We start from the raw sequence: 25,825 nt of genomic DNA on the forward strand, positions 1-25,825 counted from the left end.
TAAATCCAAACTCTAACAAAGGGAAGGGCAACCCCTCAACGGTCCCCGATATGTTCAAAAACTCAAACTGCCTGCATCAGTTATTGCTCATACATCAAGTCCTGTTATTCTAGACCACCATTGTGAGACACCTAAGCCCACAGAGGACAGAGTCCTTGCTTTGCCCAAATTGAAGGAAACAACATCTATGGAGCCATCTACCCCATCTCATGCACATTATTACCTGAAATCATTATTCTCCCCCTTACAATCCCCCAATGATATCGGAGGGTTACACGTGGTACAGGAGCATTCTGGGAGCAATTGTTTGTCAAACTGACAATGGGTTACTTCAAGACACAGGGGTGCCCGAGGAGATGGTCCACTTTAGAATTTAATGTTAGTAAAGTCACTATCTTAGTAGCCTGCCTCCTTATTGGACCAGGATTCATCATTACAACTACAAAATTCTTCCTTCTGTTGCAATCAAGGGCATCAGGCAGGCTTGGCTGGATCTTCTCTGATGATACAAGAGGATCAGAATCCCTATATTGCAACAGTGGACTCAAAAGGAACAGTGCGGACCCTGGTTCTCGCTGCAAAATCAAGTTCTGCCCAAATTGTTAAATAGGTACCAGCAAATACTTTACCTTTAGGGGCCCCTCTTGTAAAGTCCTCTGCAAGATCTACAAGGATCCCAACTCAATTTACATCTTATTGCAAGGTTTACAAGACCACCTTATGCGGAGTCCAATAAGGGCACAGTGGACTGCATTAATAACATTTCTTTTTGGTTATCCAACCATCTCAAATGGAACTTTTTATTCTCCCCAAGTTCATTTTCTGAAAGCTCCACCTGTTCATGTTCAAAGAAGATCAAACTACGACCCTAAGAAATTAATATACATGACACGAGTACCCAAACTAAAATCTGTAGTTTACGAGGACACTGATTCACTAATCAGAGAAATTTTTTGGATAAGGACAAAACGCAAATGTCTCTCCATACCTGCTGGTGAAATTCCATGTCCTCTTACTATAGCAGACTCTTAAGGTTATTCATTTACAATCCGGCATTAGTATAATATCTTGGAACTTGGCAGGAATTTCATCTAAACCCTGAATGGCTTTTGTATATTGGTGAATATGTTTCAAGAGACCTGGGACATTAAAAAAGTCTTTCTTGATGGGTTTGCCACCTTTAAAGTGGAAGCCAAACCCCCTGAGCACTATGGGAGGGCAATTGGGGTCTTTTGGTCGTAATTAAGAACAATGTATTTAGATCATGCACCTTATTGCAATTAAAATATCCAGATCTAAAGGGGATTAATGTTAGTTTTTCCTCAGGGTTGGATTTGGTACTTCTAAACATTTATGTAAGATCGACTGTGACCTGTACTGAATGCCCCATCTTATTCATTCCTGAATTTTTGGATTCCTAACACCCAAATACTAAAATAGTATTGCCTGGAGATTTTAATACATACTATGAACCCTCCTCTTACATCAATGAGGTCATAGAAGAGGAAGACTAACACTGGGATATCCGGGTACTAACTGAGAAACCCCAAACTAACTTTTCGGCCACTGGACTTAAACTAGCTTCATTAATAGTTGCTAGAGGGCTGAGGGCATACAATGGATGCACTATCTCTGACCCTGATCGAGCCCCCTTTTTTAGAAGAGGTAATCATGAGTGTCATTGATTTTGTTATTCTAGATGTGAGATTGTGGCCACTTCTGGCTGATATGAAAGTGGATTGGCGCCCTGACAGTGATCCAGACTCCTTGATAACAATATTGATTAGAGCTTTACTTGCCAGGGAATCAAATACATGCCATACAATAGTGCCTGAACCCCTATTCGCAAACTTTTGTTGATTTGTCTCATGGCCTACAGTTTTGTCAAATCCGAATTTGTTGTCCAGACATATTGATTTTAGGCTACATTCCTCTCAAAATATGTAGGGGCACAGGAATCAGAAATTCCTATTTTGAGCATACACAACCTACTATATAAAGAGTTACAAGGAATTTTATAAAGATGTGGCTCATAAGAAGCCAGCCTTGGGCAAAGACATCAAATGGTATGATCTCACTTGCAGGCAGGCCAAAAGCTCTTTAAGATCTGCTGTGATGGCCTCTGAGGGGCTGATGACCGGTAACATTACTGCTTTATCAGTCATGGTGGTGCAGCAATAGCTCCTGACTACGGGATTTCGGGGGTAGGATCCCCTTATCAGACAGAGACCGCCTAAAGTTGGAAGCAGCCGTTCCATGCTGGGATGGCGTAAGGTTTTCTGGGATGGAAGACGGTCCACCCAGATGAATAGCGGGAGCAACAAACCCTGACTAACAGGACTAGATCATAGGTATGTAGGTCAGGTGCGGGAGGAGGGGTGAGCAAATGGCTGGAAGGTGCCCGTCTACTAGCAGGGCAGTAATGCCGTAAATGGGACGATGTGAACGCTGCTGCGGCTGCGATGGGCCCTGGGGAGGGTCGATACGATGCTTACACAGATATGGGACCTATTGGGTTCTGAACAGTGATTTGTCCCCGTCCACATCCATTGAGTTGGATGGAGTGGTGTGTTCTAGGCGGTCCCCCAAAGAGGGAGATCCCCGAATCCAGTTACCCTAATGTTTGACCTTAGTTATGGGGTATGTCTTTGGCATAGTTGGGGTGCTGAAGTGGGTGGGGGGAAGTGGGGTACGGTTGGGAAGTTGAAATGTTGGTCACTGTGCATGAGACGCATTGCTGAATTCCGAGTAAGTTTGCTGAGACACAAGAGGGTCCTTACCCGCTACGACAGCTATAGGGACGCGCTCACTAGATGTCGGGGTGACTGGTGCATACATGCTGTTATTGGGAGATGGCCAATAGCAGATTAGGTGCGGGATTTCTTCGATTACTAACATGGAATGTCCGAGGGCTTGGTAACCCCAAGAAAATTAGGCAAACGCTGGCATATCTAGACAGGCAGCGCATAGACATTGCACTCATACAGGAGACACACTGCGCACCGTCACGCCGAATAAATGTGGGCCGTAGGTGGGCCGAGTCAGTACACTATTCCTCTTACTCCTCATATGCACGGGGGGTGATGGTGCTGATAAAAAAAGGGCTGAAATATACAATTGAGACGGTCGAGAAGGATGACATGGGGCGGTTTGTTATTCTGACTGGTCTCCTGCGGGGGCAGAGGCTGGCTGTGGTGAATGTCTATGGGCCTAATGTGGATGATCCGCAGTTCTACCAGTTACTGTGGAGCAAACTGCGCGAACTACAGGCTCCCCACGTGGTATGGGGTGGAGACTTTAATATTGCGCTCTGCGATGACATTGACCGATCTGGGGCGACAACGGAGCCACATAAGCGCGCACTCCATGTCCTCCAGGACATAATGGTGGATAGGGCACTCACTGATATTTGGAGGAATAGGCACCCGGATGAATTGGCAGCCACCCATGTGACTACGTCGCGCGGTAGCTGGTCCCGTATTGACTACTGGCTGGTGTCGGGGGACGTTGCACGGTGGACGAGGGAGGTTCGTCACCTACCTAGAACACTATCCGATCACAGCCCGGTGCTCCTCACCTTGGAGCTCCCGAATTACACGCCACCTCCATTCAGCTGGAGATTCAATGCTAAAGCACTCATAGACCCCCTGTACGCTGATACCATTGGGCAGGCGATACAGGAATATTTTGACAATAACGCGCCTACTGCGACCGACCCGGGAGTGCTCTGGGAGGCCTGCAATGCTACCATACGTGGCGTCTGCATAAGCACCAATGCAGGCATCCTTAAAGACATCCAACAGCAGATCGGAGCCAGAGAAGATAAACTCCGAGTTCTAGAACGTGAATACGAGCGCACACAAAATGCTCGGCTACTGGGGGACATTCGGACAACACTATCCGAATTTCAGAGTCTCGCGGATGATGAAATTAAATACACCATGAAACGACAGGTGGCGAGGGCCTATGGGGAGGGCGGCAGACCAGGCAGGCGATTGGCGGCTAACATATGAGAGGGACGTGCACCACAGAACATACAGGTGATCCGTGGCCAGCGGGGTGAACGAAAGTATGGTGAGCGAGAAATACTGGGGGAATTTATGGCTGCATACGGAGAGCTGTATGCCTCCAGGCCTACGGCCACTGAGGCTGAAATCGGGGAGTACCTCGAAGACGTGGCGATAGCGTGGCTATCGGACGCACATCGCGAATACCTATCCCAACCAATCACAGTAGAGGAGGTCACAGACATAATTAAGTCACTGCCGAATGGTAAGGCTCCGGGCCCCGATGGCTTTACGTGCGAATTTTATAAGGCGTTTGTTGACCAGCTGGCCCCCCGTCTGGTGGAAATGTATGAGCAACAACACCTGCCGCCAACCTTACGGGAATCACTACTGCTGGCACTCCCCAAACCACAGAAAGATCCGGAGCTTTGCGACTCCTATAGACCATTGTCCCTCATAAACGTGGACAACAAGATATTGGCCAAACTGCTTGCTGCTCGACTAAACCCGCTGATGCCCAGATTGATCTTGCCTGACCAGTCTGGATTCATACCAGAACGCTCCACTGCGCACAATACACGAACGTTGTTTGCGCTTTCACACTATTTAACACCTGAGACGAAGGCTGCGGCGATCTTTTTAGACGCAGCCAAGGCCTTTGACTCTCTAGAGTGGAAATATATGACTAAGGTACTGCGGAGGATGGGCTTCCCACTCATGTTCCTTCAATGGATCCACTTATTATATGATGCACCTGTGACGCGGATTCGGGTGAATAACTATATCTCAGACACCATTGATATCCGGAGGGGGACGAGGCAGGGATGCCCGCTGTCCCCTCTTGTTTGCAATAGCACTGGAGCCCCTCGCCTGCAAGATAAGACAGGGACATCACTATTCAGCCCTGCAGTTTCCGCAGCGGCCGTTGCACATCTCACTGTATGCAGATGATATGCTGCTCTACGTGAGGGACCCACAGACCAATCTGAATCCACTGTTGAGGGAATACATAAAATTCGCGCGTCAATCTGGTGTCACTATAAATTGGGCCAAATCCCTGATTATTCCCTTGACTGATACCACACACCCGCACCCCATAGATTATCCCTTGGAGTGGAAAACGGACCCGATAAAATACCTGGGTGTATGGTTTCACAGGGATCCGGAAATTGTGATCAGGTCTAACTATGGGACGGTGATTGACACACTAGAGGAGAAGGTGGGGAGATGGATTCAGCTGCCTTTATCGCTGGCTGACCGTATTGCTATCGTCAAGATGGTGATCCTGCCGAAGTTACTCTACCTGTTCACTAACATCCCTATACACCCCCCAATGGAGGTGTTCCGCAGGATTGCCTCGATGGTCCTCCGGCTTGTCTGGGCGGGAAAGTCGGCCAGGGTGGAGATGCGGACACTCACGTTACCGTACAGTCAAGGAGGGTTCGGGGTCCCAGACCTCTATCTCTACTATCTTTGTGCGCAGGCACAATACGCACACTATTGGTACCACAAAATCCCATTTCTCACCCACACTGCGATTGAGGAGGGGGATGCAATGCCTATTCCACTTGAGGCGATTATCACTCATCGTAGGCCACCTTTGCACATGCAAGACATAAACACCATTGACGCTACGAACAAAGCATGGCATACCATGGGCAGACTGGCCAATAAACTGCCGCTGTATGCCCCGGCGCTCAGGCTCCAATGGCATCCGGCTATCTCGGTAACGCAAGAAAGAGTGGGGTTGGACTTGCTGCGGCAAGTAGGCATTGACACTGTAGGGGATTTGTACGAAAACGGGACCTTTAAAACACTTGAGCATCTCACATTCATTAGTAACATGTCTACATTATTTCGCTTCAATTATCATAGGCTGCAAAGAGCTGTGAAACGACTGTATCCAGCTTACCCGTTGGAACCGAAGGAATTGACCGCGTTGCAATGGCTGATCACCACACCTGCGAAAAGACACCTGGTATCTACACTATATACAAAACTGCAGGGGGACATAGCGGGGAACACACACGCTTCAATGGAGAAGTGGAACAGCTGTCTAGACACGCAGCTAACGGAGGAGGAGTGGACTACTGCCTGCACCCTGACGGGAATGCTGACGCCTAATGGTAACCTCCGCATACTACACTTCAAATACCTGCACCAAACGTACTACACACCGGCTAGGCTACACCGCTATGGGCTGCGTGGGGATGCTAGATGCGAACGTTGTGGGGCTGATGGTGCAGGTTTCATTCATCTGGCGTGGTCGTGCGCGGCAGTGGGGGAATACTGGGAGCAGGTGACGAAATTACTGGGGGTCATGGTGGGGGGTGAGGTGCGCTGCGAGGCCAAAACCTGTTTGCTGGGACTGCTGCCTGAGTTACGGGCCCTAAAGCGCAGATTCTGTGTGATTGCGTTGCTAATGGCCAAAAGAAGGGTCTCGCTATGTTGGTATGGAAGGCGGATCCCAAAACTGAAAGACTGGCTTACGGACTTAACGTACTGTAGAGATACCCTGAGGACTTACGAAGAAGAACTCCGTGCTGGATCAAAACCCAGAGACTACTGGGTATATTTAACCCAATATCTGCAAAGTGTTTCCACAGAATCATCAAGCGATTAGCATATGAGTGGAAGGGTGGTGGGTGTAGAAGACCTCTGATTAGGAAACGAACAGACAACTTGGATGAAGGATGCTGTTGTGCTGTGACCGCAATGTTATGGTTGTTGTTCGATTGTAAACACTTACAAATGCCAATAAAAAAAAAAATAAAAAAAAAAAAGGTTGGGACTCCTGGCTTTGGGACTCCTGGGTGCCTTCTGTGGATGCTGAGGGTCTTGGGGTTGGGATTTTTCTCGGTTTGGGAGTGGTGAAGTTGGGACTCCTGGCTTTGCTGCTCCTGGACGGAGGGGGATCCTGACTTTGGGAGTTTCGGTGTTCGCGGAGGGCGTTTGGGAGTCCTGGGGTTGGGACTCCTAACTTCTGTGAATAACGAAATGAGTAAGTGCTTTCTGTGAATACCAAAATGAGTAAGTGTCTTCTGTGAATACCAAAATGGTAGTAAGTTTAGGATTTTGTCTTAAGTTACTTCTGTGAATCGGGCCCAACGACTTTGACAAGAACAGGATCATTGTCTATAAGGCTCAACCACTCAGATTCATCGCATACCTGTGCCGATTGATAAAAACCAAAAACATAAGACACTAAAAAAAAAAAAAAAAAAAAGATCTGCTGTGATAGGAATGTAATAGTCCAAGCTAGGCACACTTTTATAAAGCCCTGTTAAATCTTGCAAAAAAATCCTGGGATAACATGTCTGCAGTTAAAACAAATGATAACCTTTTCTGGCTTATAGTGGCTCAAACTGGAACAGAAAATGAGAAGAGCTACCAACATCGTATACCAGCTGATAAATGGGTATCTCACTTTTCTAATCTCTATGAAGCAAAGGCTTCAGATACCTTAGGGCCCTGTTGCGACCCGACGATTATCACAGGCATAGTTTGTCACGACGCTAAAGAAGCTCATGTCCCAGCAATTACTTTCAGCCTAGAGGATATTGCTAGAGCTATCTCCTCATTAAAATCTGCTAAGGTGCCATGTAGTGCTAGAGGCACTCTTGTGGTCTGACACCATGTGATAACCTTTGACTGCCATCATTTTATTGACTTTGGTGTGTTATTTTATCGTAGCCTGAATGTACGACGTCCTGCATGTGCCTTGTTTCTCTTCTAGTAATTTTGAAGTGGGAGCTGTCGCAGAGTAGAACAGCTTGCCAAGAACAGAACGTGTGGGATGTGCATTTGAAAGCATGAGAGAGGTGGTGGAATGTACTTTTTGGTCTCAAAGTGCAGTGTTATGAGCAGTGGTGCCCAAAAGGTGCATTGTGTTGTACATTGACAAGTATTATTAAGTTCTTACTATTGGCTTTGACATGGCCTCCTGTCATCCCGAATTCTGACTCTGCCTTGCTGGAGCTTTTCTGTGCGCTCAGACAGGCTTGCAAGTTGTTTGGGTTAATCATGTTCAAGGATTGTTTTGTGAGAGATTGTTTAATGTACCCTGGAAGGCTTTCGTAAGCTTCGTCAAGATTAAGGTTGGAACATGTCAGAATGTAGAAGGAATGTAGGAACTCCTTCCTGCCATGGAATGCTTTCCTGGAAGCTGGCCAATTCCAGTAAGTTTCCTTGACACAGAGGGGAAGACTCTTGAACCTTCTAGTATGTGTTTTGAGATTATAAAGCTGAGGGTTGTTGACTGAGATCAGGATTTTGGAATCCGAATAGGGACGGACGAGTCTACTTTGGTACAACGGAACCCTGGTTGCCGAGGATCTTATCCCTGGCTGTTAAATCTCATGGTCCGGAGTGGGCTAAGATGCAGTGTTTACACCAGGTGAAGTGCTGAGTTTTGATTATTGCCATTGTGATGTGTGGCCAGTGGCTTTGATCATTTGAGGTGTTTTCTTTGTGATGTGTGAATGAGTCAGAGTGCACATCCAAAGTAATCATTGATGTATTTTGTGTATATATCTTTCTGATTATGTATTGCAGGACGTCCAGTACTATTTGCTGCTTGTTTATTCATTAGTATTGTTCGTGTGTTGTGTTTACCAAGTGTGTTATTGCTTGTATTTAAATATGTATATCCATTTGAATGTTCATTTGGCATCTGGGAAAGCCTTTCTGTTAGAGAGCATTGCATAAATAAAACTCCAAGCCTTATTCTAAAAAGAGAGTCTTTGCATTTTGTCAAGTAAAACCCTTTTTTAGGCATTGTTGTGTTTTATGTCTCCTGCTCTGCCGTGTTTGACCCACTGTGTGGGAGATTCTGTATTTGAAAGGCGGAGCAAGACACACCAGGACCGGATAAAATTCCTGGCGACTTATGTAAATCAGAACCTCAGATTTGGCCTGTTTATTTTGATCTACTCTCTAATGCCATAGCTCGAGGGGGTGAGATACCAGACTCTTGGAGAGGAGCCAAGATTGTTACAATATATAAAAAAGGTGACGCTTGCGCGCCTTCAAACAACAGGCCAATTAACCTAATCGATAATGCTCAAAATATTTTTGCTAAACAAATTCTTTGCATTGGGTAGACTCTAACAACATTATGTACATCCTCCAAGCTGGGTTTCGCTCAAAGATGAGTACCTCTGATCAAATGTTTAGATTTCCCACATTGCACTGGAAATAAGTTTTACTGCGTCATCAGAAACTTTATGTGACTTTTATTGATCTTAGAGCCGCTTTGATCTCATTCCACATACCAATTTGTGGCATGTTTTAAATAAGATTGGGTCCCCGGGAACTTGATCCACCTTAGATCCCAACTGTACAGTAATAGTTTTGCTCAGGTACGATGCGGCCGCTTGGAAGAATTAACCAATCTTTTTCCTATCTAGCGGGGTGTACAGCAAGTGTGCGTTCTTGCACCCATGCTCTTCACCCTTTATATAAATGACATGGTTAATATTCTGATGAACTGCAGAAATTATTCCCTTGTTCAGAACAGCAGCAAGGTACGGATTCTCTTATTCACAGACAATGCCCTTCTCAGCTCTAAGCCACCAGTGAGGCTCCTGCTTCTTGTTGACAAATTCACAGATTTTTGCGTGTGAAGTGGCTTGGAACTCAATGTTCATAAGACCAAATATATGGTGTTTGGGAAGGGAGTGGCCAAAGCTCCGTTAGTAGAGTAGGTCGAGTAGCCCTAGAGAGGGTGAGGAGTTTTATTTACCTGGATGTCAAAGTAAGGGAGAACTTCAAGTGGAAAGATCAACTTAGCAAAACCACGCTATTAGTTGAGCACAGAGCAAGTGCTATCAATAGGTTGCACAGGCAAACGAGCTGTTGTGCGGTCTCACCGGCCCTTGAAGTATATCGTAAGGCCCAAGGGACCACTCTTTAAAGTGCTGGGACTTGGGGTTGTACTGATGTTTCTCCACTTACCACTGCAGAAAATAAATTTGTCAGACATCTGGCTTCCTTTCCAAACAGTACACCGTTAATTCCCCTATTCTTTGATTTAGAACTAAAAAGAATTGCAGATCTGGCTGCACTTAGACCACTTGTCCATTGGGTTTGCCTGGCTTACAGCTGAATTAAGAGAGTTCAGAGATTGCCTTGTTGACTTGCTTAGTGCAAGAGGTGCCAAATCAGCACACTGGATTACGTTTTTTTTTTGACTGGCTAAGCAAATTTGGATGGGCTGACCCAGAAAAAAGGTGCAAAGATGATAACAATATTTTTAAATCCAGCTACTGGATTTTTGTCCAAGAGAGCCATATCCATAACCAGTCAATTGACCCATTGACAAATAGATTTTTAGATATTAAACCATTTCCTCATTTTGAGAAATGTTTAGACTTTATTTCCTCTCCCTTAGGACAAAGTCTTTATATTCGCTTTCAATTGGGTACCTTACCTCTGAGGTACTTCACTAATAAATGGAACAAGGACTTCTTCAAGTATCTGCCCGGAATGTGAATTGGAAAATGAACAAGAAACATACATGCTATTCTTTTGCCCTGGTTACCTAGGCCCGCACTGGAAATGGATTATTCCCCTATGTTGTGAACTTAAGGTGACCAGATATTTAGTGGCTTCCAGAATCATGAAGAGTGACACTACTCCCGTAATTGTTACTATCTGGAAAGTTTTACAGGCGATCTGGTTCAAACGTGGTAGATCAGACTGTGATTGCCAGGGAAGTAAGTAAGTAATATGTTTATTGTACAGTTAATTAAAACCATTACAAAAATTGGCCATCTCTTATTAACATGAAAAGTAAAAAAAGAAAAATAAACAGCTGATTAAAAACACACATTTAAAATTGCAGAGAATATCCATTCCCCCTGCCTTGGTAGCCCATAAGCTTATTTCTTCATTTCTGTTGGGAATATTAGCAGCAGTTCGTGAGGTCGAGTTACCCCCCTAATCAGGGTCTTAACTGCAGAATGATATCAGGCCGAGGAGTGCAGATTTAAAGTGCATATTTAAAGTGCATAGTGCCACCTCAAGGAGGAAAGATGGCCATTTAATTGACCTTTTGATGATTTTCTTAGGGCAAAAGCTTGAGGTAATGTGTTTAAAACACTGTTGCAGTACACTTATTTTTAGATAAAAACTTTACTAGGCAACAGCTAAGTTGAATGTCTTCACCAGAGAAGCTTGCAAGCACCGCTTGTCTGCACGACCTTAATTGGTTTTTGTTAAAGATAGGTCTAAGTAGTAGCTGGCGTTCTCGCATCAGCTCACGGCAAATCGTTATGATGTGAAGTATATCCTCCTCTCCTTCACCACAAAGACGGCACATTGCTGGCTTTGGAGGGCGCAGCCAAGGAGGCAGATGGTATGCCGTCGGTAATAGACCTAACCGAAATTTCAAGAACTTTTCTTTAATGGTTCTAGAGAAGTTAGAAAGAAGGTAGGCTTGAGGAGTCGCTTTCCTATAGCTTTGTATCGTAAGCCAACCATGTGAGCGTTTTATCAAGGTCGCTTTATCTTGTAAAATAGACTCTTTTTTGACTATGTTGTTTACAATTTTCTTGAAGCTAGCCATGGTCCCGGGCATTGCCCAGAGTTGCCGTAGCCCCAGCTGGTCCAGTGCAGTGTTCAAGTAATATCTGGCTGGGCAAGTTCCTATTGTTTCCACTTCTCTCCACAAGTAAAAATTCTGCGTTCCTGGCTGCCCTTTTTTTTATCTTGAACCAAGTTTTAACAAAAGGTCCTTTTCTGGCTAGCTCCTGCCCTTGTATCCCAAATTCCAACCTCATTTGCGCCGGAGAGATAAATCCAGGCAGCCCATAAATTATTCTCAGTGCTCTTGTGATGGTGCCATTTAATATTTCCGCATCCCTCCCTCTCATGGCTTCACTTCCATAGGTGATTGATGGTATCAGTTTGGCCTGAATCACCTTGGTCAGTGGGAGATAGCTTGGTCCAGCGGTTATATTCTTCAAGTATCTTAAAGCTACTGCTGTTGTTAACCCCCTCTTTTTTTATTGCCTCGAACTGTGCTTTGTAATTGCCTTTGCTGTCGATCATAACCCCCAGATATTTGTAGTCTTAAACGACTTCAAGCTTGTATTTTGCCAGGTGCCAGTTGTATTTTGTTTTTATTTTCCGGTAATTTACACACATGACTTTTGTCTTGTCTTGGTTAATACTTAGTTTGTTGTTTTCTGAGTATTGAGATGTGATGTCCAGCAGGCGTTGTAATCCTATGGGTGTCCGACTGATGAGAACTAGATTGCCAGGGATTAAGATATCTTTTAATTACCACCTAATTCCAATCATACATATTTTTTCTAAACTTTTTATGCTGCTTTTTGCCCGTTTTGCACATAGCCCTTGCTCGACTTTTGTTCTCTGTTTTTATATAGTAATGATTGCAGGAATTAATATTTAATAGCATCCGCCTTTTACCATAAGCATGAGTAACTTGATGTTTTTAAAAAAATGTATTTTGATGTTATTTATTGTTTATTTTGAGCATGTACACTTTGATGGTACTTGGATACAGAATAAAGTATTTTACTACTACTAACTGGGACTATGCTGCTGTGCTTCATTGAGGGGTGGTTACTGGGAGTGCGTCACTCTGCTTCATTGAGGAGTGGTTACTGGGAGTATGATGTGTGATAAGCTGCTGCACTTCATTGATGGATTTGTAACCGTATGCTGCTGTGCTTAACTGAGGGATGGTAAGTGGGACTAAACTGCTGTTTTTCATTGAGGGGTGGTAAGTGGGACTACGCTGCTGTACTTTACTGAGGGGTGGGAAGAGTATGCTGCTGTGGTTCATTGAGTGGTGGGTCTGGGAGCATGAGGGATAGTGATGTACTAAACTGCTGTGCTTCACTGAGCAGTGGTTACTGAGTGTATGAGGGGTGGTAAGGAACTACGCTGCTCTGCTGTTTTATTGAGTACTTTTAACAGACCTGAGGAACTTTCTCCAAATGGACAGTAAAGGTGATTTCTTTAATTTGTTTATCCTTTCGACAGTAAATGACTGTTGGATGTGAATCATCACTTTTGAAACTAAAATAAGTGTGCTTATAGTCATTTTCATGCTCAAAATTGGTCAAAATACAAGCTTCTCAGTAGGAGGGTAAGTCTATAAAATTGCCAATTTTGGTCACTGCGAGGCCTTAATAGTGGTAATGCAACATGAGGCGCAATACAATTTGACATTTTGAATACATTTTTGTAGAGTCCAAAAAAAAACGATGACCCCCCAGACCTGAGGAACTTTCTCAGAATGATCAGTCATGGTGATTTTTTAATGTTTCATCTTTAGACTGTAAATGGCTTTCAGATGTGAATCATCACTTTTGGAACTAAAATAATTGCTTTTAAAGTAATTTTCATGCTCAAAATTGGGCAAAATACAAGCTTAAGCTTCTGAGTAGCTGCAAAAGTCTATATTAATAGCAATTTTTAAAAGTTGTTATTCAAAATGAGGCATTATACAATTGACATTTTTAATAATTTTTTGTACAGTACAAAAAATCCAATTCCTGATGGAATACAATGACCCTGGATGTAAGGAACTTTCTCCGACTGGTCAGTAATGGTGATTTCTTTTTTTAATATTTAATTTTTTTAATGTAAATAACTAGGATGTCGACCATCACATTTGAAAATAAAAAGTGTTCTAAGTAATTTTCATGCTTTAAATCAGTCAAAATACAAGCTTCTGAGTATCCTTGATTATCTGTGCCCAGTTCCCTCTATGTAACTCTTGAATAATGCACAGCAGGACTTTCGGGATGTTATATTTTTCCAGGCTCTCCCATAAACATTTCCAATCAACTAGATCATAAGCTGCCTGGAAGTCCACAAAGCAGCAGAAAAGCTTCCCTACTTGTTCAATTGACTTCCGTGCCACTGCCCATAGTGTGAAGCAGTGGTTAATTGTGGAGTGTCCCTCCTTAAAGCCACCCTGTTCTACAGGCACATCCGACCCTTCCTCCACCCAGTCTTTCAATCTGCCTAGTAGAATTTTAGCAAAGACTTTCTCCCCTATGTCCAGCAGGTAAATCAATCAGTTTTTTGGGGATTTCATGTCTCAATTCTTATGCACTGGTCTAATTATGGCTCCCTTCCAGTGTTTGGGGATTTTTCCAGAGTCCAAAGTGGCCATGAACATACATGATAGGAATTCAGCCCACCACTGCGTCTGGGTCTTTATTATAATACCGGGAAGATTATCAGGTCCTGCTGCCCTGGTTAGCTGTAGCTGCTTTATCATGTTCTTCACCTTCTCTACTGCGCAGTCTAGTTTTAGATCTTCCAGTAAACCCCCCCCCCCCCCCCCCATGCCGTGGTTCTCCTATTTCTGGTGTACTACTTGTCCCATACAATTGCTTCAGGTATTCTTCCCATCCGTTTTCTTCAACCACACAGTTCATGGCCTCAACTGGTTTTCCTGATGCTGCCAGTATCAGCTTCCAGAACTTCTGTAAATTATTTGGTTCGATGGCTTCCAACAGGTTCTCCCAGCATTTCTCTTTATAAGACCTTTTTAAGCTTCTCACTCACCTTTTATATTCGTTTCTCAGGTTTCTAAGTTTAATAAACCTAGCCAATTCATATTTGACTCTGAGTGATCGTGCTTCTCTCCTTATTTCCCTTATCCTCTTAGTGCATTCCTCGGTGTCCGACTTGGCCTGTCTAACAGGGGTTATTTGTTGGATGTTTGCTCCTATGTTCTTATTTTTTAGTTTGACTCTAAGGCACTGCACTACCTGATCGATTTTATTTTTTTCCTCAAACCATTCCAAGTTTTGCCCTCTGGTATTTCCCAGATCTAACTCCTGTTGTAAAGTTGCCTGTTTTACAATATATTCTTCAGTTAGGCTCGTTGTGACCCGCTGAGGGTACACTACTTCTTGGGGGATTACTATATCTCGTGCACTTGAAGGCTTGCTTGCAACCTCCATCTGCAGATAATTATGGTCACTTCCTTCCCTTTGACATACGTGGAACCTCTTAGTTCATACAAACTTCCACGCATGTGTAAAAGCATAGTCAATAGGGCAAGCCTGTGACCCTATTTTAAAGGTTTTCTCTGCGGGGCAATATGTATCCATCCTACCGTTTAGGTAAAATAGACCTTTTGATCCCAGATACTTCCCTAAATGTATGTCTTGTCCTATAGGGGTACTATCTGAGAATGATGCCATCATTATGTTCTAGGCTTTCAATACATTCTTAAACCAAGGATCTATCTTACTTGGGTTCAGTTTATGATTAAAATCTCCAAGTATTAAGAATCTATCATTATTATATTTTTCACATAACAGGTCAATGTCTTCTTTAAAAAAAAAAAAAAAAAAAATCTCTATCCCGTATTCCACTTGGCTCTCCCATTACATATAGACATTTATAAGAACCAAATGTACACATTCTCTGTCGCTTAGCCATGTTACTTGTAAACAAATGATCTCGGAGCTCAGAGCTAACTCACAGACACTTTCTTGTTTTACATGTCCTCAAAGACCCTTTATATTCCAAGATATAATCTTCAGGCTCGGCGACACCCCTTTATCCTATTCTATGTCACTTAAACAGTTGTCATCCCCGTTGTACCACTGGGAGGGGCCTGCAAGACTTCTCCTATGACTCCAGTTCTCCCATAGATTACTAATATCTGTATTGTCAACCACTATATTTAGTTTTCCGTTAAGTTCCCCCTCTTCCTCTATCAACCTTACCTGTCTTTTACCTAACCCTGTGTGGCAATTTAAAAATTATCCACCTTGTAGACTACCCTCCTCTAATTCTCTCTCTGGGATTATCCTTATCCCTGCCTCCTGTACTTCTTGTTCTGCTTTCACAATTGCCACCTTTACCAGATCAGTGTATACTAAGACCTTTGTTATTTCCATAGCTTTATAATTATTTCTAAACCCCACTTGACGCAGGTCATCTGAAAGAGACACGTTAGTGATAGAATCCTTATCTTAGAATATCCCCAGGCGTCAGGCTGGATCCGGAAAGTTTTTTCGTCAGCAGCACCCCTGCGCGTCGGTAGGTGGCGACGTGCGGCTCCGCGTCCGTCACTGGCATCATAAGCGCTGAGATGACATCACGGAGACTACTTAGGCGCCACCCATGCGCGCTGACGCCAGTTCTTTCTTTTTCTGTGCCAGCAAGCGCAGTTCCGGTTAGAGCACGTACCCTAGTCACTTTTGGACTAACTTTTTTGAGACTTTTGTCTCTACTTCTTTTGAGTCTTTGACTCCTGGTGCCGCTTAGGGATGCCTGGGTTTAAATCCTGCGGGGCCTGTCGCCGTACGATGCCGGTGGCCGACCCCCATGGCGTCTGTCTCTACTGTCTGAAGCGCGACCATGACTCCCGGTCATGTTACGACTGTCTGACCATGGCTCCGAAGGCTTTGCGGGAGCGGTCCCGAAAGCTGGTGGAGGCCCGCCAGTCGTCTCCGTGCCGTTCGAGGTCCAGGGGTCGATCGAGGGACCGACCGCGGAGCCATCACCATCGCTCCTCGGGGTCAAAGTCTTCACACTCTGAGTCGGGTAAGAGACGTCATAAGAAAAAGTCAAAGAAGCTTTTGCGCTCTCCGACATCCCCCGCTGGTCTCTGGACGTGGACGAGGGGGCAAGGGGTATTTCCCCCGCGGCTCCGTTGGAGCCTGAGTGTCCTGACGCCTAATATACAGACCAGCCACAGGGGTTCCTCTGGATAAGAACGTGGCCAGGCGTCATCGCCTGGTTCTGGGTGGCCCTTCCTTTTTAACAAACCATCCAACTCCGAAGAGCCTGGTCATCCAGGCCTCTATTTCCCAAAGCACATTCCCTACCGCCCGACTGATAAGGAATCAAAGAAGCTGGAGCAGTTTGGCAAGAAATTGTTTTCCTTTGCCTGCTTGGGGCTGCGGTCAGTCAAGACCGCATACCTCCTGGGACGCTACTCTCACGCTGTGTGGGGCTCGGTGGCGCAGACGCTGCCCCAGTGTCCGAAGGATGTTCGGGCTGTACTTTACCAAGCTGTTGCGGAGGCAGAGAACACTGCAAAGTTCGCCTTCTGGTGTGGGCTGGACACCGCGGACACTCTGGGAAGGGCGATCTCCACGACAGTGGCCCTACGTCACCATGCCTGGCTGCGGTCCACTGGGTTTTCGGGGATGTTCAGAGTTCCCTCATGGGCATGCCCTTTGATGGTACTCGCCTGTTTGGAGATAAGGCAGACAGTACGCTGGAGCGTTTTAAGGACTCTCGGGCTACGGCCAAGTCCTTGGGTCTCTCCACCACGTGCCCGGCCACGTCTACCTTTCGTTCTTTTCGTGGCCATGGCAGGAGCACCCCTACACGTTCGTTCAGCCTGAAGCTTGCACAGAACCAACCTCAGTGCAGACATGGTGGCCGCCGTGGCGGCACAGGGGGCCAGCGTGCGGGTCAATCCACCTCTGCTCTTGCAGCATCCGCCTCAAAGCCTTCCTAGTCCGAGCTTTGGGGTGCACCCCACGCTGGTGGGCGGCAGGATTTAACATCACCTTCCCCACTGGCGTTATATCACTTAGTACAGGTGGGTGCTGCAAATCGTCTGAAGGGGCTACTCCCTCCCCTTCGAGTCTGCCCCCCCCAGCCATGCCACCTCAGTTCCCCCGCATGTCAGGGGATCACTGTGCGCTTCTCCAAGAGAAAGTCGCGGCCCTCTTGGCCAAGGGGGTCATCGAGCGAGTTCCTGGGCCAGAAGTAGGACGTGGTTGTTATTCCCACTACTTTCTGGTCCCCAAAAAGGAGAAAGGGGGCCTGCGCTCCATCTTGGACCTTAGGAACGTCAATCGCTTCCTCCGGAAGGAGAAGTTCAAGATGTTGACTTTGGCTCAGGTCTAGGCTGCCCTCGACCCTGGAGACTGGATGGTAGCGTTGTACTTGCAGGGCACATATTTTCTTATCCCCGTCCTACTGTCCCACCGGCGTTACCTGCGGTTCATGGTAGGTCAGTTTGCCATGCTCCCCTTCGGCCTTACTAGTGCCCCTCGGGTGTTGACGAAAGTGATGGCGCTGGTCGCAGCTCACCTGTGCAGATCAGGGGTTACTGTCTTGCCCTATCTCGACGACTGGCTGTTGAAGGCGGGCTTGCCCCAGGCAGTCGTTTCCCACCTCCAGACTATGGCCGACCTCCTGCATCTGCTGTTGTTCTCCATCAATGTGCCGAAGTCGCACCTGAGTCCCTCTCAGAAGCTCCCCTTCATCGGAGCGGTTCTGGATTTGATGCTGTTTCGGGTTTATCCTCCCGAGCAGCGAGTCCGGGATATTCATGCTATGATTCCAATCTTTCAGCCTCTATCCTGGGCCTGATGAACTCCTGCATCCTGCTAGTGCAACATGCCAGATGGCATATGCGAGCTCTGCAGTGGGACCTGAAGTTCCAGTGGGCACAGCATCAGGGCAACCGGTCCAGATCTCGGAGGGCAGTACACGACAATTGCAGTGGTGGCTCACTAATTGTGATTGAGTAAATGGTAATCCCTCTCCCTTCCCCAACCAGAGAACACAGTGGTGACGGATGCGTCCCGCCTGGTATGGGGCGGCCATTTGGGAGAGGCGGAGATCAGAGGCCTCTGGTCTCCGGCGGGGTCCCGGCTTTATATCAACCTTTTGGAGCTTCGGGCGATCAGACTTGCACTGAAAGCATTCCTTCCCTCTGTCTGGGGGAGTGTGGTGCAGATGTTCACGGACAACACCACCGCCATGTGGTATTGCAACAAACAGGGCGGGGTGGGGTCGTGGACCCTATGTCAGGAGGCTCTGTGCCTCTGGACATGCCTGGAATATCAAGGCATCACCTTGGTGGTTCAAAACCTGGCAGGCTCTCTGAATGCCAGGGCGGACAAACTCAGTGGTGCATGATGGATCACGAATGGCGCCTGAACTCGGACGTGGCACAAGGTCTCTTTCTGCAGTGGGGAGAGCCTTGGTTAGATCTATTCGCCACCGAAGAGAACGCGCAATGTCATCAGTTCTGCGCATTGGAATTTCCAAGGCGGCACTCGCTCTGTAACGCTTTTCACTGCAAGTGGAGCTGCGGTCTGTTGTACTCCTTTCCGCCTATACCACTTCTGCCCAGAGTGCTGAAGAAGATTCGGCGCGACCGGCCCAAGTCATCCTTGTGGCTCCGGATTGGGCACGAAGATACTGGTATCACGAGCTATTCAGCATGGCGATCGATCCCCCGATCCGACTGCCTCTTCGGGAGGATCTTCTGTCGCAGCAGCAGGAGACGGTCCTCCACCCGAACCTGTCCAGCCTCCACCTCATGTATGGAGATTGAGCGGTGACAGTTGACAGCTTTCGATCTTCCTCCAGAAGTTTGTGATGTAATTCTGGCAGCCAGGCGTCCGCCCACTAAGACGGTATACGCCTGCAGGTGGAACAAGTTTGTGGCATGGTGAACAGCGAAGGCTGTGGATCCCCTTTCTGCACTTCTTCCTGAGGTCTTTCTTTTCCTTCTTTCTTTGGCCCAGCAGGGCTCTGCTCTGGGCACTATCAAAGGTTATCTTTCGGCCATCTCCGCCTTCCTACGGCTTCCAGATCAGCCTTCTCTTTTTAAGTCCTCGTTTGTTAACCGCTTCCTCAAAGGCATTACACACAAGTTTCCTCCCGTGCCTTTCATAATTCCTCAATGGGACTTAAATCTTGTTTTGACCTATCTGATGTGCGCTCCCTTTGAGCCCCTTCATAACTGTCAATCAATCAATCAAAAATAAGTTTATTGTGACCAATTGGTCTTTAAACTACATATGCTATAAGTTTAAAAATACTCAAATTAAAAATACAATTGTTAAAATTTATAAAAGAGCCTAAAAACCAATTTCATTATGTTTTCATAAAAACTTGTTTTTGTAATGTCATACTATGAGTCAAAGCAGAATACCTAAAAATTTCAGTGCATAAAATAATTAAAGACATTCTATTACCATCCTTTTATCCCTCCTTCGACCGCCCTGTTCCATTTTCTTATTCCATGAGAAATCTTTTGGCTAGTTGTACAAACTTCGCCAAGGCAATTGCACTATCTAAGAACTGCATGTCCGTAAGTAGCTCAATTGCTTGCGTCCTTGTGCTTATTCCATATTTTAAAAAGAGTGGCCTTAAGATCATTCTTGATATCAGTTTTGGGCAATCCATTACAAAATGAAGGCTAGTACATTTTAAATCTAGCCCACATGTACATTTACCATAGTCATCCATTAATATGTTTTTTATTTTCTCATTTGCACGGGCGGGATTGATACCTATTCTCATTTTTAATAATTCCAATCTAATCCCATGATTTGGTACAGTATCTAAATATGGATACGAATTATCGTTACTCCAGGTATTTAACATAAAATACAGACTTTTTTTGATTCAAGTAATCCATGTTGATCTGTCTAGATTTTACATTTCCCAAGATTTTTAGAGCACTCTTCCGTTCTTCAATACACAATCATTCTGGGTTAATTTTTGCTTTTAGGGATTCACAAATAGAGTGTAGTTTTTTTCTGGTAGCTATTGCCCACTTTAATTTACTCTGTTGGATCTCCCTCCTATACCAACATGACACTTTCTCCTCTTCTCCTGATCCCAACCTTTTCCAAAATCTACACAGGTTTACCTGAACTTGTATGTTCCATGCTGGCCAGTCTAGTTCTAGCCTAATGGCCTGTACCATTGTGGAGCTAGGCAAGGAGAGAAGAGTTTTTTTAAACATTTCCCTTCCTCCTTCTCCCATGAACATTTCCCCCCAAACATAAAATTCCTGCCCCATACTGCATCTGAGGGGGAATCATAGCCTTAAATGCTTTCAACCCTGGTCTATGTGACATGTCTCCGTAGATGCTATTGAATTTTTTCAACCCACAGATTCCTGCTAGACATTTTGTTTTTTGGGCCTGTAGGTGCATATTCCAGTTTAAAGCTCTATCAAACCATACACCCAAATATTTATATTCATTAACAACTTACAATTTTGTGTGGCCCAAGAACTAGCTATATTCATGTTTTTTTCTTTCCAAAACACAATATTTTTGTTTTTTCCAAGTTTACTATTAACCCTTTCGCTGCCAGGCCTTTTCCCCCTCCTGTGCCTGGCGCTTCCCCCGTGGGTGGGTGTCATGACGAGATAGTCTCGTCATGGGCACAGCGCGACTGTGCTCCATGACGAGACCATCTCGTCATGGAGCACAGAAGAGGCTAGGTGTTTGGATAAACAATATGCCTCAAAAACAATTAGCTTTCTTTGCAACCCTAATTCCGTTTGGTCTAAGATAACTAGGTCGTCTGCATATAGTAGGCAAGACAGATGCTTTCCATTTACCTTTGGGCTTGCTCCTCTTTCAGTTATTAATAGTTTCGGTAAGTCAGCAAGAAAAATGGAAAATAAAAGAGGGGCCAAAACACATCCCTGTCTTAGACCATTATTGATTTGTATCTCTTCGGTTAAACCTCCTGCTGTATCTTTAATAACTTGTGCCCAATTTTCACTATGCATACCTTGAATTACTTGTAGGATGTCGTCGGGGATATTATATCTTTTTAGCGTCTCCGATAAGCATTCTCTATCTACTAGATCGAATGCCACCCGGAAATCGACAAAACAGCAGTATAAATCTACCCTGCTCTTCTACTGTCTTCCTAGCCACGGCCCACAAGGCAAAACAATGGTCGAGTATTGAGTGTCCCTCTTTGAACCCACCTTGTTCTACCGGGACAATTGCGTTTAATTCGACCCATTCCTTCATTTTTCCCAGGATTATTTTGGAGAACACTTTCACACCAATATCTAATAGATTGATTAATCTATAATTCTTAGGATCCTTTCTATCCCCTTTTTTATGCAGAGGCCTAATTACGGCTCCCCTCCAGGATTTTGGAATTATACCTGTGTTTAACAGTGCTGTAAACATTTTTTAAAAGAATTGGGCCCACCATTTTAGCTCTGTTTTTATTATTACTGCAGGTAAATTATCAGGCCCAGCCGCACGGGTTAAATTTAAATTCTTAATAGTATTCTTTACGTTTTCAAACGAGCCTAAGGGAATTAGATTTTTTACTACTTGTCGCCTCAAGGTTTTCTCCCCACTAATTTCTGGCTCATATCTAGGCTTATATAATTGATTTAGATGCTCCTCCCAGGATGCCTCATCGACTTCACAGCTCATGGTTCCTGGGGATCGACCCGATGCATCTTGAATCAGCCTCCAAAACCCTTTAGTATTTTTGCTTTCTATGGTTTCTAGCAGAGAAACCCAGCATTTTTCTTTAAAGCATCTTTTCTTACTTCTCACTAGCATTTTATATTCCTTCCTCATTTCTAATAATTTATTGTAGCCCTCCTGGTTGTTTCTTAATTTCATCCTTCTTTCCTCTCTCCTTGGTTGCCTTTTTTTCTCTCTACATGTGGAGTCAAACCAAGCCATTTGCTGTCTGCCACCCCCTTGCTGATCTTTGCCCCCTTTATCTGTCTTCTTTAAATTGACAGATAGACATAATGCAGCCTGCTTGATTTTTGCTTCAAACCATGCAACCCTCGGGCTCCATGCTATCTCAGGGTCTAAATTTTGTTGGAAGCTCGACAATTTTGTAATATATTCCTCCGTCAATTTTGTGGTTAGTCTTTTTGGGTAATCCATCGGTTGTGCTAAAACTTTTTCGCAAACTCTTGGGGGAGCTCTTAATATTTCACAATACAATGGATAGTGGTCACTTTCTTTACGTTTAATCACCTTAAACTTTTTTAGTGAGGCAAAATTCCAGGCATGCACGAAAAGATAATCTATAGGGCATAGTTGATTTCCCCTTCTAAATGTTTGTTCTGCTGGTCTATTGAATTCCGATCTACCATTTAAACTAACAAACCCAAATGACCCTAGTAATCTCCCTACCTCCTCATCTTGTTTATTCATTTTACCAGTGGGAAAGAGGGCTGGCGCTATCTCATATGCATCTAAAATTTCCTTCATCCAAAGGTCCACCTTTTCGGGATCTAGCTTATGGTTGAAATCTCCCATGATAATTAGAAAATCCTTCCGTATTTATCATTTCGGGTTGTCAGATCTGCTTTAAAGAACCCCATTTCTTTTACATATTCTCCTGGGGTACCCCACTGCACTTGTATATTAACCACAATCACATATTCACTTTGCCTTCCCCGGTCCTGTAGACGTATCTCACTGGCTAGTATCCATCTACAAGAGGTATTTATCAAAGATTAATTGTTTATTGTTTTCGTGGATATTAGAGTCATAATGCCACCCGATGGGCGACCAAATCTGGCTTTTGTCGCTGCTTTTTAAAATCTGTGTAAAGCCTTCAACTATCTGGGTACTGTCGCATAACCAAGTCTCTTGCAGACAGACCATGTCGGCCTGACGTGAAGTATTTTTTACATATTCCATCTTTATTTGTTCTTTTAATCTATAGCCCACCAAGATTAATTTAGTTCTCTGTCCTCAGTACTCCAATTTCCCCAGTTCTTATCCAACTCATGGTTTTCAACAATAATTTTAATTTCCTCTCTTACTCCACATGCCCCTGATATTATTCTAGCTTGTCTTTTCCCCAATCCTGCGTGACAGTTCAAGAAGTTACTATCTGGTTGGCCTACATTTTCTATTTCCGCCTCTGTGATTAATCTTATTCCTTCTTTTAGTATCACTTTTTCAGCTTTTATTATTGCAGATTTAATCATCCCTTAATATACTTCAACTTTTGTCAATTCCTTCCCTTTGCTACTAGTTAGAAATCCAACCTGCCTTAAATCCTTTGATTAAATTTTACATAAGCTTGGACATTTTGCGAAGGAAAAAAGTAGTTGCGAGCGATTTAATGGTGTAATCTTTCTTAGTTTTTTTCTGCCCTTAGGTACCTCCTGGGGTTCAAAGTATATCCACTTTTTTCCACTTACTTCTGTGGCTTCCCGATCTCTCATTTTTCCTTCAATTATGTCTCTTTTACTGCTTGGGCCTAATATCTTAACACCCACTTTCCCTATACTTTTTGGGTTGCTTTGCTTATCTTTTAAGTTTGCCCTTTTTTCAGTCCATTTCTCATCCATTATATCCTCCCGGTGGTTTCTTTGTTGGGACCTTCTTTCCCTTGTTTCCCTCAAACCTATTTCATGCCCACGTTTTTGGAAACTATCTTTCCTCTGCTCCCTTTCCTCCTTCTTAGTTATTATAGAAGGAACTCTTCTTTCAGTTGTTACCTTTGGTGCATGTGATTTATCTTCTCTACACTTTGCTTTTTTACTGTCCGTTTGTTTCCCTTTACACTTTCCTGAGTACTGGGTGAATTTCCTTGACGGAAGTCTAATCTTTTGCCACCTATATTCATTTCTTCTCCTGATTAACAGGTTGTTTCGATATATACACATCCTGAACTTGATTCAATAGGTCCAATGTCCCTGTGTCTCCTGTGCCCCCTCTTTTGGGAGTGTCTGACACCGGTCTAACCACTGATGGCATTAAACCCCTTATCCCCTGTAGCTCACATACAGTGAGCTTTAGTTTTGTTTCTTGTGCCTTTAATATTTTATTATTTGAAAGTGTGACTTCTAACAGGCCCTGCAGGATCTTTTGTAGCATTAAAATAATATCCAACATTGAAGCAGATGGAGTTGCCGACAAGTCTAAGTTCTCGGTGCTATTACGTAACAATTCTTCCATAGAATACTCTAGGGCTTTCCCTACTGGCCCCGTGTGTCCTATTTTTCGTAGTATGCTCTTTTGCCATGTTCCCCGACCCGGTGTTCTCCTAACGGACTTTGTTCTTCTTCGGGGCCATCTTTGTTGGTGCGTGCTCTCAATTCCTTAAGTACTTAGCTCTGTACCACCGAAGGGTCTATTGTTCTTTATTGCCGGTATTACCAGCCTGCTACTACTATATAATTAATTTGAACAATTTACCATCATGAGGCGGACTATATTATATTGGAAACACCCTTTGTCCAGTGCCCCATGCTTTTATCCGTAATGCTTCTTTCCCCCCTGGCAAAACTGACATTCTGAGCGTGACCCTCTTATGAAGACTCCCCATACTCTGTCACCGATGTCATAGTCAGGGAAAATCTTTTATTGATCTAGATACTGCGTTGCTTCCTTTCGTGCTCACATGCGAAGTGTTCGGTATATTCGGCATTTTTTTTGTTTTCTTCATTAAATCTTTATTTTGACCCCTCCTATCACTTGCTTCTTCTAAGGGTTCGACAAGGATTGACTCACTTGTTTCCTTATTTGTATCCTGGGGGTTCCTTCTTGTTTTGTTACTCCTCGCTTTTTTAGGGGCCATTTTACAATAAAAAAAGTCCGATATATCCATCACTTTATGGGCTAGTTTTTAGGTTTCTAAGGTTTCTATTGGTGAGCCCCACGTGACTACTAAACTGTCAGATATTACAGCGTTCAATTACGTCTTGCAATAAGATAGAGCTTAAATTGCCTAATTCCCTTTCATTTACCTCTGCTGTGCCGTAGTGGTACTTCGGGCTTGCCGTGATAATTCCCCCTCCCTTTTTCTTTTTTTCTCATGCGGGGGTAACCTTTCTTAAACAGGTTCTAGAACACTCCAGAGCATTCCAGTTACTCCTCCCCCTCTTGACTGGCCTTTTTTTTATTTTGTGGTCTCCAACCCCCCAGTCCCCCCCCCCCCCTCCCTTTGGGGGTATGCGGGTCTGTTGCAGCTCAGTCCAAAAAAACGGAATACGGGCACCACTTCCCACTTATGCGCTCTCCTCTGCGCTCTCTTACTCCCTTTTTTCAGGCACTCGCTCCATGGCTCTCACCTATGAGGACCGTATC

General features: G+C 44.6%; 1 protein-coding gene across 4 annotated transcripts in view; it reads left to right on the forward strand.

The window, feature by feature from the left end:
* The window catches only part of LOC146857073 (uncharacterized), a 345,333-nt gene that overhangs the window by 101,079 nt on the left and 218,429 nt on the right, over window positions 1-25,825 (forward strand). For 3 of the 4 annotated variants that reach the window (XR_014979538.1, XR_014979536.1, XM_085646799.1), the window contains exon 4: window positions 13,518-13,580. The exons of the other annotated variant lie outside the window; for it this stretch is intronic. The gene's annotated coding sequence lies outside the window, so the exon portion shown is untranslated. The remainder of the gene's footprint in view (window positions 1-13,517; window positions 13,581-25,825) is intronic. 4 annotated transcript variants of the gene reach the window in all.

The sequence above is a fragment of the Triturus cristatus genome, chromosome 3_2 (assembly GCF_964204655.1).
Source record: "Triturus cristatus chromosome 3_2, aTriCri1.1, whole genome shotgun sequence".
NCBI classification, from domain to species: Eukaryota; Metazoa; Chordata; class Amphibia; order Caudata; family Salamandridae; genus Triturus; species Triturus cristatus.